The following is a 14,483-nucleotide window of genomic DNA, read 5'->3' on the forward strand; positions in this document are numbered from 1 at the left end:
AGTATTTCAAGATTGTTACTGAGCATGAAATGTTGTTATGAATCATCATGCCTTTTAATGTTGTTATGAATCATTATGCCTTTTAGGCATGAATTTCAAGCCCTATGCTTAAGTTTTGAGATTTCAAGAAGATCATGCTCTTAAGTTCTCTTTGATAAGTTTATATCAAGATTTAAAGAAAGAAGTGATTTTTGAATCCTAAGCTAAGTTATGGATTCCACATTTGTTTATCTTGATTATAATTTAAAATAAAGAGATGAATAATTGGTTTTGATTATATACCCTTATGCTACTTTAAAGTAAATTTCCTAAAGTATGAGCATATAATTAATAAGGGAGTAGTATTTAACACCGAGTTGGGTACGAGTCCAAGGTCGCATGCCCAAAAACTATGAGCCAACGTTAGTTAAGCTTATTCCCAATATGGATGAAGTTAAAGATAGTGGTCAGTTAAGTTAAGGTCCTATTTCAATATAAGGGTAGGACAACTCTCCTCAACATGGGTAAGACGTTGGACTCCATGATATCTCACATGGTTTATGCTGGTTAGAAGAACCTCCCTAAGAAAGAATAAGAGTAAAGATTTTTGAACTAGGTTTTATAGATCACAAAGTTTATCATTTTCCTTCATTACTCTTGTTTATAATTTTACAGCTTTTGTTTAATTCAAGCCCAAGGTAAAGTCATTTACACTTAGCATGCATTATTTTAAAATCTAAGTGCGTATTGAGTTATTGATTTACTTATGAATTCACCCCCATATGTTCATTACATTCCAGAAGTACTGATCCATATATATGTTTATGTGTTGGATTGTCTCATAATGTAGGTTTTGGTGCTCAGTTCATACAGCGTGATAAATTATGGGCATCTCCCCCCAATCTCAATGCTAGGTGAGTCCTCATAGTTTGAGGAACCATTTTGTCAGACATTATTATTGATGAAGTACTTTATTCATTTGATTTTAGTTAAGTTCGGGTCAATTAAGGCTTATCCCAGTGTCTCTTTAATTAGATGTAGAGGCTTGTCCGACCCATTTCTATTTAGACTTAAAAGTATTTGTTTTCAAGATTTCTATGTTTAAGACTCTCAGTAAGATATAAATTTAGTTTCAGTTCAGACGTTAATTTAGTATCTCAAGATTTTGTAAGTCAAGTTTATCCTTCTTATAAATTTCAAAGTTGTTAGAAAGCTAAAAGGGTTAGCTTGGGACTACTTGTATTCTTGAGCATCGTGTGATGTCTAGGGTGTATTTCTGGGTTATTGCAAACTTGGTATTAGAGCCTAAGGTTTTAAAGAGTCCTAGAGAGTCAGACAAGCCGCATAATATAGAGTCTTGATCATAGGTGTGAAGCATGCCATATTTATAAGAAAGAGGCTATGGAATAAGTTAGGAATCATCATTTCTTTCATGATCTATCATACTTAAGTTGTATTTATCTTCTTTAACTCATTCTTTAACTTGATAGAATATGCCTCCTCACCGAGCCAATGAATGTAGAAATGGTGACCGACCATCCTTGGCCACTGACCCTCTAAATTAGAATATGTCTCAAGCTAAATTTTGAGCTGCCTTTCAAGTGTTGGCCCAAGTTTTGAATGCCAATGTTCAGGTAAAGAAAAAGCGACAGTCAAGAAACAAGCGACAGTCCTACTTTAACAAAATGGTAGTCTAGCTACAGCTAGGATTCGTGATTTCTTAAGAATGAATCCTCCTGAGTTCTTTGGGTCAAAGGTTGGTGAGGATCCATAACTCTTTATTGATGAGGTAAGAAAGATCACTTAGATTATGCATATTACTGAGGAAGGGAGTACAGATTTGGCATCCTATAGGAATGAGGATGTTGTTCTTGATTGGGGTATTATATGGAAGAAAGGTAAAGGTGAGAATGCAACTCTTATAAGTTGGCAGGTGTTTTAGGATATGTTTTTGTAATACCCCAAGTTTTCATATCATAAACCTCTCATCCTTTCTCATGAGATCAGATCCAGGGTAAAGTAATGGTTACTCATAAGTTGACACTCTCGTTTCTATCTTAGCCATATAGTTATTTTTCTTGAGGATTCATGCACTTGCAGACCAGTTTAGTAGCTCATTATTCTTGAGATCCAGTGATTCAGTTCTATCAGTTACACATGACAGCTTGAAGACTAATAATACTCTATATTTTAGGTTAATTATCCACATTCGAGGACAAATGTTCCCAAGGGGGAAATAATGTAATACCCCGTATTTTCGTGCTAGAATTCTAACCGTCGTTCTTGCGCATCTAAGCTCTAATACAAATGATTCTCACGTGAATACAAGTTGCATGACCATTATCCTAGTATATGGAGTAGTTTATAGGTGGAAAATGTTTATAGGAATGACATAGAACAAGGTTGAGCTAAGACCAATTGATTCATCCAAAGTTTGATATTTGATTCTACAAGGGTCAACTTCAAATGTGAATATCTCTTAATATAAAGGAATTTTTCATCCCAAGACGTATAAAATTGTAGATAATTGAATTATCTTTCCAATGATAACAATTTTTCATAAATCTGATACTCGAGCGATGAGTTATGCCCATTTTTGTGAAAGACAGTAAGGGTGTGCGATGGGCAATGCGTCTCGCAATTAAATGTAGGGCTATTTTGATTCATTAGCAACTTGTTGTTTATCTTGTTGTTCTGGTGTTAGTTGAAAGTGTGGGTTTCTATGTAGTGACAGAAGTAGTAACGTTTTGTTGAAAGTCTTGTGTTAGTTGAAATTGTGGGTTTAGAAGTGTAGTGGCAAGAATGGTGGTAAGGGCGATTTATTGAATATGTATAGCTGAATTTTTTCTTATGATTGAATTAGTAATGAAGTGATATACCCTTGTTTGTTAGTTTAGTGAAGTTAGAGAAGGATATTATTAGTTAAGGTGGATTGTTGTTTGCTTGAAGTATGGAAAGAGTTATTGATGGTATTTGTTGTGCTATAAAAGTATAAGTTTTGATGGAAGTACTTGGTGGTTGATTATTGTTAATTTAGGCTTTCCTTAGATTGCAAGAGGAAGTTTAGTTGAAATTTATAGAGCTATGAAAGTAATTTAGATGTGAAGAAGGGTAAATAGTAATGATGTGAAGAAAGAGGATGTGTTAACAGATTATGAGTAAGATAGGCCATATGATTATGATCGATTGTCATTGTGTACTAGTTTTTCTTAATGCTATGTTCTATAGTTTTGAAGTGAAAATTATGTGTGAGATTAGGTTGTAAATCATGTTTAGCTCTAGATATTAAGTTTGAACAGTTGATGGTTTAGTGGTTGATGCTAGTTATATGGAGGTAATGTAGTAGGCCTTAACCGTGTATGCAAGAGTATAAGATCATGTGTTCGTAATTAACTATGGTGTAGAGGCATGCCCAAGGTGCTATAAGGCTGCATTATTTTTTGAGGATTATTGCATATTGTGTGGTTAGTTGTAACGTTGAGTTGCTAGGTGGGGAAAGGCTAGTTAGATAATTTATGTTGTTCTTAATAGCTAAATTAAGGAGTTATGATTGAAGATGTTGAGTCTTTTAAGTATGATTTTATTCTCATGGTTTGGGAAAAATATAAGTATAGAAGTATGATCTTGGTAGGCTATGATTATGTGATTAGAGATTTAGATATTGATGCAAATGAGAGTGTAAGTCTTTGATGATAATTATTGAAGCTAGGAATTAAGGATGGCATATGGATGGGTTGTTCAAGAATGAAGTCGGTAAGTTCGAAATTAGTTTATTCTTGTGAGTTTAGCATTTATGTGTAGATAATAGAATGATGAAATTATGGATTAATCTCGAGGATATGGAGTAGACCACATACTTAGAATACCAGCTTTGACCTAAGGGGGAGATAGTTAGTGAAGAACCAAATCGAGTTTTGAGAATTAGATTGTGATATATGTCAATAATGAGTTATGATGAGATAGTGATCCCTTCTTACTCTAGAGTATTCCTTGGATTTCAGTCATTACAATACCAAATCTATCACTTGCTTGACAAATCCATGCCACAGGCCTATGCTTATACCCATCCTGTGTGCTCAAGCCCATTCTCAGCTTCTAGTAAGCATGTAACAGCTTCATTCTGTGATTCGAGTTATCTCTTATGAATCTATGAACCCCAGTCTTATGTTGAATAGCTCATGATAAGTATAAAATCATGTTTCAGAGTATGACCAGTTTTTAAACTCATGATACTAGTGAAGTTAGCATTATATCATGCATGTCCTCAGCTTATATTTTTTTTAATAAATCTATGCATTTGATATTTTATTCCTCAGGACAAAGATAAGTGTTAATGTTATGTATTGTAGTTTTCGTGCTTCTGGTTCATATGTGTTAGCCCTTCGGTGACCACTTCCGATGTCAAGATAGTGGTGATGATAGTGGATAAGCAATGGTTTATATGTGAGAGAGTTGATGACCCTCATTAAGAAAGATTATTTATGCTTTTCTATCTAAGGCTAAAGTGTGAAGTAAGATTGAGGCCAAGTCTTTGATACATGTCATGGTTAGTTAGAAATTGTATGTATGTTTTTAAAAATAGTGCAAGAAAATTATTGTTGATAAAGGTTTAGAGAATATACGAAGTATGCCTTTAGGGGTATTTGCCTTAAAGTTATATGTGATTTTTAATGATAGGCTTGAATGTCATGTTGGGTGTAAGATGATTAATGCAATATGCACTAGTGAATCCATATCAAGAGTTTTAAATTAGTCATTGAAGTGGTAAGGCATGTTATACTTAGGGTGTGAGCTCTAAGAAGATATAGAATATTGAACCTTGCGGTTTCGATTAGTATTATAGTTTGGCATGTTGTATCTTGTGATTTAGTGTTAGGCTTGATCATGGTGAGAGAACTTAGTTTAGTTTAGACCATAGTAGAAAGATTTCGCAGTGCTAATATGAGAATTATAAGTTGAATCAAATGAGTATGGTATTTAAGGGGAATCGTATAGTTGAGAGAGCATTTGAGAAGTGATGCTAAGCTTGAAAGTAAGAAGTTGCGTTGCCTATGGCCTAGCAATCCTATTCTAGTTTATGAGTTATATAATTATATTCCATGCTATAGATTTATATCAATGTTGTAATTCCTTAGTCAAATGTCTTGTTCAGAGCATGCCAAAATTCTTTGCTCCCTAATGTCAATAGAATTTCGTAGAAAAGTTCTAAAGAAATACTCCATTTGAGTATGGGTAGTCAGTATGATCCAGTTCATATAGCCTGTAATCTAGTTTAGCAAGCAAGGAGATAAGCTCCTATAGATTCTTAATTTTCTAGCTAGTCTTACTATCCGCAGTATTATACGTATGTACTTTCCAAGAGGCAATGTGTTTGTGTCCAATTAAATTATGAATTCAGCTCAGTTCATGCATCAGTTTCAGTTTCATATATTAAGTCATGATTCAGTTCGTAAGTATCCTTTGTAGTATCACAGTCTCTTCCTAGTATTTTCATCAAATTATTATCATTCGGGGACGAACCATCCCAAGAGGGGGATGTTGTAATACCCCAAGTTTTCATGTCATAAAACTCTCATCCTTTCTCATGAGATCAGATCCAGTGCAAAGTAATGGTTACTCATAAGTTGACACTCTCGTTTCTATCTTAGCCATATAGTTATTTTTCTTGAGGATTCATGCACTTGCAGACTAGTTCAGTAGCTCACTATTCTTGAGATCTAGTGATTTAGTTCTATCAGTTACACATGATAGCTTGAAAACTAATATTTCTCTATGTTTCAGGTTAATTATCCACATTCGAGAATGAATGTTCCCAAGGGGGAAATAATGTAATACCCTGTATTTTTGTGCTAGAATCTAACCGTCGTTCCTGCACATCTAAGCTCTAATCCAAGTGATTCTCACGTGAATACAAGTTGCATCATCATTGTCCTAGTCTATGGAGTAGTTTAGAGGTGGAAAATATTTATAGCAATGACATAGAACAAGGTTGAGCTAAGACCAATTGATTCATCCAAAGTTTGACATTCGATTCTACAAGGGTCAACTTCAAACACGAATATCTCTTAATATACATGGAATTTTTCATCCCAAGACCTATGAAATTGTCGATTATTGAATTAGCTTTCCAACAATACCAATTTTACAAAAATCCGATACCCGAGCGAAGAGTTATGCCCATTTTTATGAGAGGCAGTAAAGGTGTACGATGGGCAATGCACCGCCCAATCAAATGTGTGCGATTGGGAGTGCGAGGCACACTTAAATGTCTGCCATAAGGTGTGCGGCACACACCTTAAGGTCTTTCATGGGTTGTGCACTGCATAATTCACTTCCAAGTGCCAAAAACACCCCTATATATGTCTATAACACGGGATTAAACTCCCACAACATCAAAATAAGTTTACTTTCTCTCAAAATCACCGAGAACAACCTTTAGGGTTTCAACATAAAAGCCCCAATAGCTAGAGATTCAACCGTGAGAATTCTATAATTTTTACATATTCGGAATCCCCGTTACGAAGGCTACGAGTGACACACAAAAGTTCATGAATAGCATTACGTCATTCGGAAAGTCATTCAAAGCTTTAAGTTTAAGGTATGTGGGGTTTTTCAACAAGAACACCCTTTCGTTCTTGTTCCCCAAAATACTTTCTTTTACAAAGTTATGGATTTTATATGTTTTACTATGATTTTGAGGCACGAATTTATATCCTATATTGATTATCATTAAATTTCATGTTTTTGATATTTTGAAATGAAATTATATGAGAATGATGATATTTTGTGCCTTATGGCTAAATTTCCAGATTTTAAAGGAATTTATATATGTTTATGATGTAAAGCTTGAACCTTGATAAATTTTCATATGATGTTGAGACATGAGTTTTGAACTCTAATTGAGATTGTCGTTTTTTTTTAGAAATCATGTGTTATAAACACTTTACGTTTGAATGAATTGAGATGATAATGAAGCTTTGACCTTTTGGTCATAAAGAGGGGTTGATTTGAACCCGAGATGAGAAAAGAAATCCACTTTTATTAATTATTTTAGAAAGGGTAGCATGATGGCTCCCGTTGTGAATTGTTGAATTGTTTATTTGTGGATTTTCTTTTGAAAAGATCTGAGCTAAGTCTGGGAGTAGTCTTTAACACCGAGTGGGAGGTATATCAGGGTTGGTACTTCCCTAGAACTATGTGCCCCTGTAGGTTGTGAGTTTAAGGATGATTTATATAGTGATCACTAGTGTTTGGATTGATGATTTAATGTCCTACTCCGATGGCAAGGATAGGATAGCTCTCCCCAACGTGGGTTAGAAGTTGGACTCCATGTATCTCACATAGTTTATGTCGGTTGTAAGAGACTCCCAATATGTGTGTGTGTGTATTCTCCTATCTAATATGAAAAGTCTTATTCTTCTATCTGAGATGAAAACATATTTGTTTGAAAGACTGAGTTTGAGAAAGTCATTATTTTTGAAAGATTTAATGAACATATATTCCAAAGAGAATTGTTATGAGATTTGATTGCTTTGATGATTTGGAATTGAGATAGAAGTGAATTGAGATTTATTATGATGACTCACATATTTCACGCGATATATTTTACTCTCTTATGATTATGATGATTTTAAGATATTATTTTATATATGCATTGCACCCCTATATGCTCGATACGTTTCCATGGTACTGACCCACATATTCGTATGTGAGCTACATTTTCTCAGAATTAGGTACAAGGTATAGGTTACATCTCAGATCTAGTCAGTTCGCGACATCCAGTCAGCAGGTGATGAGTCCTTTTAATTCAAGGGCTTGAGTTAGTTATACAGTTCAAAAAGTGTTGTATTTTCTTTATTCAGTCGTATTGAGTTGGTTTAGTCGGGAGTCATGACTCGGCTACCTACAGTCAGTACTAGTAGAGGCTTCATAGACAGTCAGTAGAAGTTGATGTATTCCATTTCAGTTTTGCTTGTAAAAGCAAAGTTGTAATCTTGTAAATTTAGTTTTGTATCTATCATATTCAGAAAAGAGTTATTTTCCACAGATTTGTATAGATTTATACTTTTTGTTCAGTTGCTTATGAGTTATGCAAGTAGAAGGGTTAGCTTGGGGTCACTTGTGATCCTAAGCACCGTGTGATGTCTCGGGACCATATTTTAGGGCATTATAATTTTTGGAAAAATTTTTTTCGCGTGAGATGAGGGAAGCTAAGGTTGAGGATTTTATAAACCTGAGGCAGGGCTCTATGATAGTGAAAGAGTACCGTCTTAAGTTCACTCAGTTTTTTAAGGTTACCCCTGAGTTAGTGTCTGACCCTAGGTCTAGTATGAGTAGGTTTGTTACTGGAGTGTCTAATTTAGTAGTCAAGGAGTGTAGGACTGCCATCGGTCGTTTTATATTAGGCCGCTTAATTACGTAGTCGGAAGAGATCTTTAGTATCTTAGGAACCTTACACTCATCCCTTTCCAACACATTGATCATGTATAAATTTTTATATAAGGGATTTTCATGGGGGACTTGTAAATATCAAATACCACCTCTTCACCATCTACCCTCATCTTGAGTGTGCCTTTTTTAACATCAATCAAAGCCCCTCTGGTCGCTAAGAATGGGCGCCCCAAAATAATTGGTACCTGGTCGTCTGCCACAAAATCAAGAACAAGAAAGTCAGCAGGAATAACAAATTTACCAACCTTTATAAGGACATCCTTAATTATTTCTTTCGGATATGCCATGGAATCGTCTGCTAACTGCAAAACCATGAAGGTTGATCTAGGATTTTCCAACCCTAATTTTTAAAACAAAGATAGGGGCATCAAGTTTATACTGGCCACTAAATCACTCAATGCATGGACCTATTTACTCCTAATTTGAATAGGGATGAGAAAATTCCCCTGAATTTTTAATATCTTGGGGATCTTTTGTATCATTACCGCACTACACTCTTTAGTGAGTGTTACTGCTCCCACATCTTGCAATTTCACCTTTTTATCCACCACATCCCTCAAGTACTTTGCATACTTAGGCATACTTTGCTAAAATCTAGCAAAGGTAGATTAATATGCAACTCTTTGAATGTGTCAATGAACTTTTTAAACAATGCATCCTCCTTCGCTTTTATTTTCCTTTGAGGAAAAGGTTGTGGCAACCACTTCTTCACTAGTTCAATAACTTTTTCATTCAAGTACTTAGACTTCATTGAATTTTTTACAACTTCTTCATCCACCTTTTAGGTCACCACATCAACATCTACCTACTTTGTTTCCATTAGAGGTTCTCCTTGAATCCCTTTACCATTCCGCAAAGTGATTGCCATGACTTGCTTGGGATTTTTTGTATCATCTGGAAAAGCATCTTGTGGTCTTGTATTCATTACCTATGATAATTGCCCCACTTGCAACTCTAAACTTCTTGTGGCCGTTTGCTGATTCTGTAATTTTGCCCTTTGACTGTTCAGATCCACAATCAATTGTGCTTGACCATCTAGAGTTTTTTCATCATCTCTTCCAGGTTGCTCGTACACTGATTTGATTTAGCCTGTGGCATGTGTATGTAAGGTTTTTTGTATATTCTTTATTGCATATGATGTCTAGAACTTGCCCGGTGTGTGTGTGATGTGAAATAAAGAATATGGCTTTAGAAGATGATATTGGCCTTTCTTTGATAGCCCTTTTTTATCCTCTAATTATCTTACCCTAGTGCATTATCCTAGTTAACCCTATTGAGTCTTTAGCTTTTTCTTTGGAAACCTCAGAAGTAGCCTAATCCCTTCTTTGATAGAGCATAATTTGATCCAAAAAGCTCCTAAGTGCTTAAATAAAAAAGAAGAAGAATTTTGAATTAGTAAGGAGTTTGAGAAAATTGAAAAAGAAAAAAAGTGAAATTAATGCCCCAAGGTAATTTTTATTACTTTTGATAATTGATGTTATATAATTGATGCTAGAAATATTGCCATGGTTGAGGAAAAAAACAAAACTAATTCTTGTAGTAATAAACTATATGCCCACCAAGTGTTTCTGAAAATGCTTAAAAGAGATAAGGCAAAAACAAAAGGTATGGGTGAATGAAAGAGTGTAATTTGGTTGTTAGAGATTTATTTTTAATGTATGATGTAGTGTATTAAAGAGCTTAGAGAGGTTAGTTACTATTCTTGGCCAAAATAGTTCCTACCCATCCCTTATCCTACATTGTAACCTGGAAAAGACCTACTTGATCCTAAACTTTAAATTCAACTATTAGTGGAGCATTACACTAAGGGCAAGCATATGGTTCATTATGTGTAACTTATGAATTCTTTATAAGAGTGAGCGTAACTTGAGTTGTATACCCATTGTGATAAATGGCATTATTATGAGTGATTTTGACTCTCTTGTGGTGAGTGGGACATGTTTGATGAATATGGGTGATTCTTGTGATGTCTTTGATTGAGAAATATGCATGATTTTTCCACTTGTGTAGTCCATCCTTGATGGTAGAATGCTTTGGTAGTAGGATTTTTGAGCTTACTACTGTATGTAACCTACTTTGTGATGTAAACTTGCATTCCGTGTAGTCATTGTAGTGTTAGCTTGAATCTCTTACATTTAGTAGAAGTGTGGAGTCTCTTAAGCTCATGGTGTTTATGGTTAAGAGTTGTTTGAGGATGAACAAGGCTTTAAGTGTGGTGTGGTGATATTGGGTGTATTTATTCATTATAACATTACTATTCTAGCTTATTTAGCCTTATTTTGATGATGATTCTTATGCTATATGTGTTAACAATGATATAAATGAGCATTTATGTCTCCAAGAATGTGTTTAAAATGTTTAATGGTGGATTCACATGAGTTTTGATTCAATTTGAGCATTTAGAGTTCAACCGAGAAAACTAGTGTAACTAGCTTGAGCTAGGTGTTTATCTAGTCTATTGTGTTGGATTCTAATGTATTTTAATGAGTTAATAAGGTTTTTATTATGTATTTATATGTTAAACAACTTAGTATAATGTTCAAGGGTCAATTGGATAAAAAAAGAGTCAAAACAATAAGTTAAAGCTCAATGTGAATTTAGCCTATGCTTACCTCGTGTTTCTAGTTCATCGTTGAGGATGTTGTGTCGTTTTGAGCTACAAAGTGTTGTGTTTAATGCTATAGGATGCTTTTTTAATGGAATATGATGATATATGATTTATTTACATGCTTCAAATTAAGTGGAAACAACTCAAAAGGATTGGAATGGATAACTGAAGCACAAAATGCAACTTGACGCCTATTTGGATACCTGAAAAGTATTAGGAGAGTGGCTGCGTGCGAATGATTATTGGTATGTGTGATACATCAATGGATTCAGAAGGCACCCAAAATAGTGAGCCAATGAAAAGTCGACGCATCGCATCGAAGTATAGAATGTTATAATCGACGCTTCGTGTCACTGTATTCCCAAACAACTAGAAATGTTTTCCTTGTTCAACAATGCATGGGCTATTTATTCCGCTATAAATAGGACATTATTCACATTTTTTACGAACTTTTGGATATCCTTTGAAGATATTCGAGGCTACACAACTTCTTTTTAGTTTTTGTCATTCTTTTATTTTAGTTTCTTTCATGATTTGTATCATCAATCCAAGGAATTGGATGATGAATATTTCCATTAAAGGCTAAAACTCCTATCCGGGGTTAAGGATTACTTTCGTTTTGAATTATGTTTGTTAATTTGGTTATCATTATTGGTTGTTTGTTTATTCTTGTTTTAACTATTTTAAGGATTAGCTAGCCTTAGAATACATTAATTGTCTATCTTGTGATCTCGGGAGATGGAATAGGGAGATAGAACATGGAAGTAAGCAAAGGATGGTTCTTGATTCTTTATAAAATAAGGAATTTGAATTAGTATGTAGGACATGGATGTACTTAGATTCCTTACTTGATTCACACATAGGATGATATTTGTAAAGAAGTTAGGTGAACTATTACATTCCCGCTCAATGATGTAGTTGTAAAGTTCGACTTAGGTAAAGGATTAGAGGTTGGGGAACCATGATCATGCAATTAACCCTATGAATCAATAACTAAGATAAGCGATTTAACGAATGAAGTTCAATAACGTAGTATGATTGATCTTAAGCCTTAACCCTGGGCTTCTATCCATTGATTTTCCTAAGTCAGTACTTTTTTGCATTAACTTAGTTTTCTTTTAGTTATCAATTCTAAAACTCTATTTGCTACTCTTCTCAATTTGTTAAACTAGAATTGGATAGGCGGCGAATGGAATTCCCTGAGAGATCGATACTTGGGCTTTCTTGAAGCCACTTTACTACTTGATAAGACCACGCACACTTGTGTGTGCGCTTTGGTGTCACGCGGGTTACCTGGGTTTGATTCCTGGCAACGGTGCCAAAAACATGATAGCGTACATGCTAGTGTACGTGGTCTACCAAATAATAGAGTGGCCTTCCAAAAAGCTGAATATCGATCCCATAGAGACTTGATCTAACAATGATTTAATTTTAGTTCTCCCTCTAGATTAATTTAGTGCAAAAGTAACAAAAAAATAAAATTTTGAATTATTTTGTAAATTAAAAATAAAATAAATAATGCAAAAAAAGAAATTCTTGGAAAAATCAATGGAGAAAAGCCCATGGTTAAAGCACTTCAAACAATCATACTATGTTATTGAATTTCATCCGTTAATTTGCTTATCTTGGTTGTTGATTCGTAGGGTTAATTGAATGATCATGATTTTCCAACCTATAATCTTTTACCTAATTATGACATTACAACTACATCGTTGAGCGGGTATTTAATAATCCAATTAAGTTAATTGAAGCTATCATCTTATGTATGAATCAAGTATGACATCTAAGTACATCCCTGTCCTAGATGCTAAGTTTAATTCTTTATTTTATAAAAGAATAAAAACCCAAACTTTCTTTATTCCCATGTTCTATCTCCCTATTCCCTCTCCCAAAAACAACAGGTTGACAACATATGTATTTTATGGGTGATCAATCCATAAAATAATTAAAACAAGAATAAACAAACAACTAAATATGATAAGCAAAATTAACAAAATTAATCCAAAGCAATAGTAATCATGTTCTTGACTTTAACCCCGAAAAGAAAGTTTTTAGCCACTAATATTCATAATCACGATCCAAATATATGAATATATGATATGAAAAATTAAATATAAAAAATAAAATTAAAACTTAATAAACTATGTAGCCGCCTCCATATTTTTCCTCAAAAACCGTGTCCAGCTGAACCGAATACCGTCTCCAGTGGTTAATTGGAAATATATATATATGTGCAGCTGTCCCTTTTCCATGTAAAATTGGAAATATATATTAAAAAGATTCCCACTTTTGGTTGGATTTGGCAATCACGTGGTCCCCACTAAATTCCCACAAAAAATAGTCCTTATTTCGTGTGCCAATTGTAATTAAAAAATGGGATAAAGCTATGTTGTGTCGGCGCTGATTTACCAAGTTGTGTATGCTTTGCCGCGACGCATCACTTAACGCATTCGCACATCGATTCGACGCATTGACTTTGCGTCATCTCACTGGAATTTGCGTTCAAAAATTTTGTTAAGTGTGGTACGTTCTATCCTTTTCCCGTTCCTTTTGTAGTGTATTTCGAATGAATTTCAAACCTTTTTATCATTAATGTATCACTGTATTTAGTTCACCAAGCCTCCTATAATATCATACACCACATATTAAAGATCAAAACAACACAATATTCTTAACATCAAATCAGAACAAGAGCTAAGATAAGGCTAATTTCCAATAATCCTCAACTTATTATTCTGACTTTTGACATAATTAAATTAAGCTTTGCACATTACAAACAAGTTATTCCACATAAAATTACATCATTAAAATATTTGAAACAAATTAAATATATAAGAATCCACCGAGATCAACTAGACACATACCTAGCTATAGCTAGTAAAACTAGTTTTCTGGGTTGAACTCTAAATGACTTAATTAAACACAGACTTGTTTAAAAAATATTTGGATATTGTAAATACACACGTGGACACTTAAATGCTTATTTATATCAATATAGACACATTAAACACACAAATTTCTCTCAAAACTAGGCAAAATAAGCTAGAATAATGACACCAAAGTATATAAAATCACCTCAAATCAGTAAGTTAGGCCATAGGATTGGAGAATGTCCTCAGGTGGGTTCGTAGATTAAGCATAATCATCCCAAGATCACTTTGATAGCCCATATTAGCAGGGTGCCGCTTCCAGTGCCACCAGTGGGCAGCACCCAAATAGGTTCTATGCACTTCAGCCATGAAAGGATTAGGAGAGTTTTCCAGATGTAGTTATTGGTACGTTGTAAGTATTTAATTTAAATGTTTATAGTTTGTTAGATACTAGAGCTTTTCTGTTTTTCGTAACTCCTTACATAGCCATCAACTTTGGAGTCAGCCCTAAAATCCTAATAGAGCCTTTCCCAATCTCTACCCTAGTGGGTAAGTCTATCATAGCCCAGCGAGTA

The sequence above is a fragment of the Capsicum annuum genome, chromosome 8, assembly GCF_002878395.1.
Source record: "Capsicum annuum cultivar UCD-10X-F1 chromosome 8, UCD10Xv1.1, whole genome shotgun sequence".
Taxonomy (NCBI): Eukaryota; Viridiplantae; Streptophyta; class Magnoliopsida; order Solanales; family Solanaceae; genus Capsicum; species Capsicum annuum.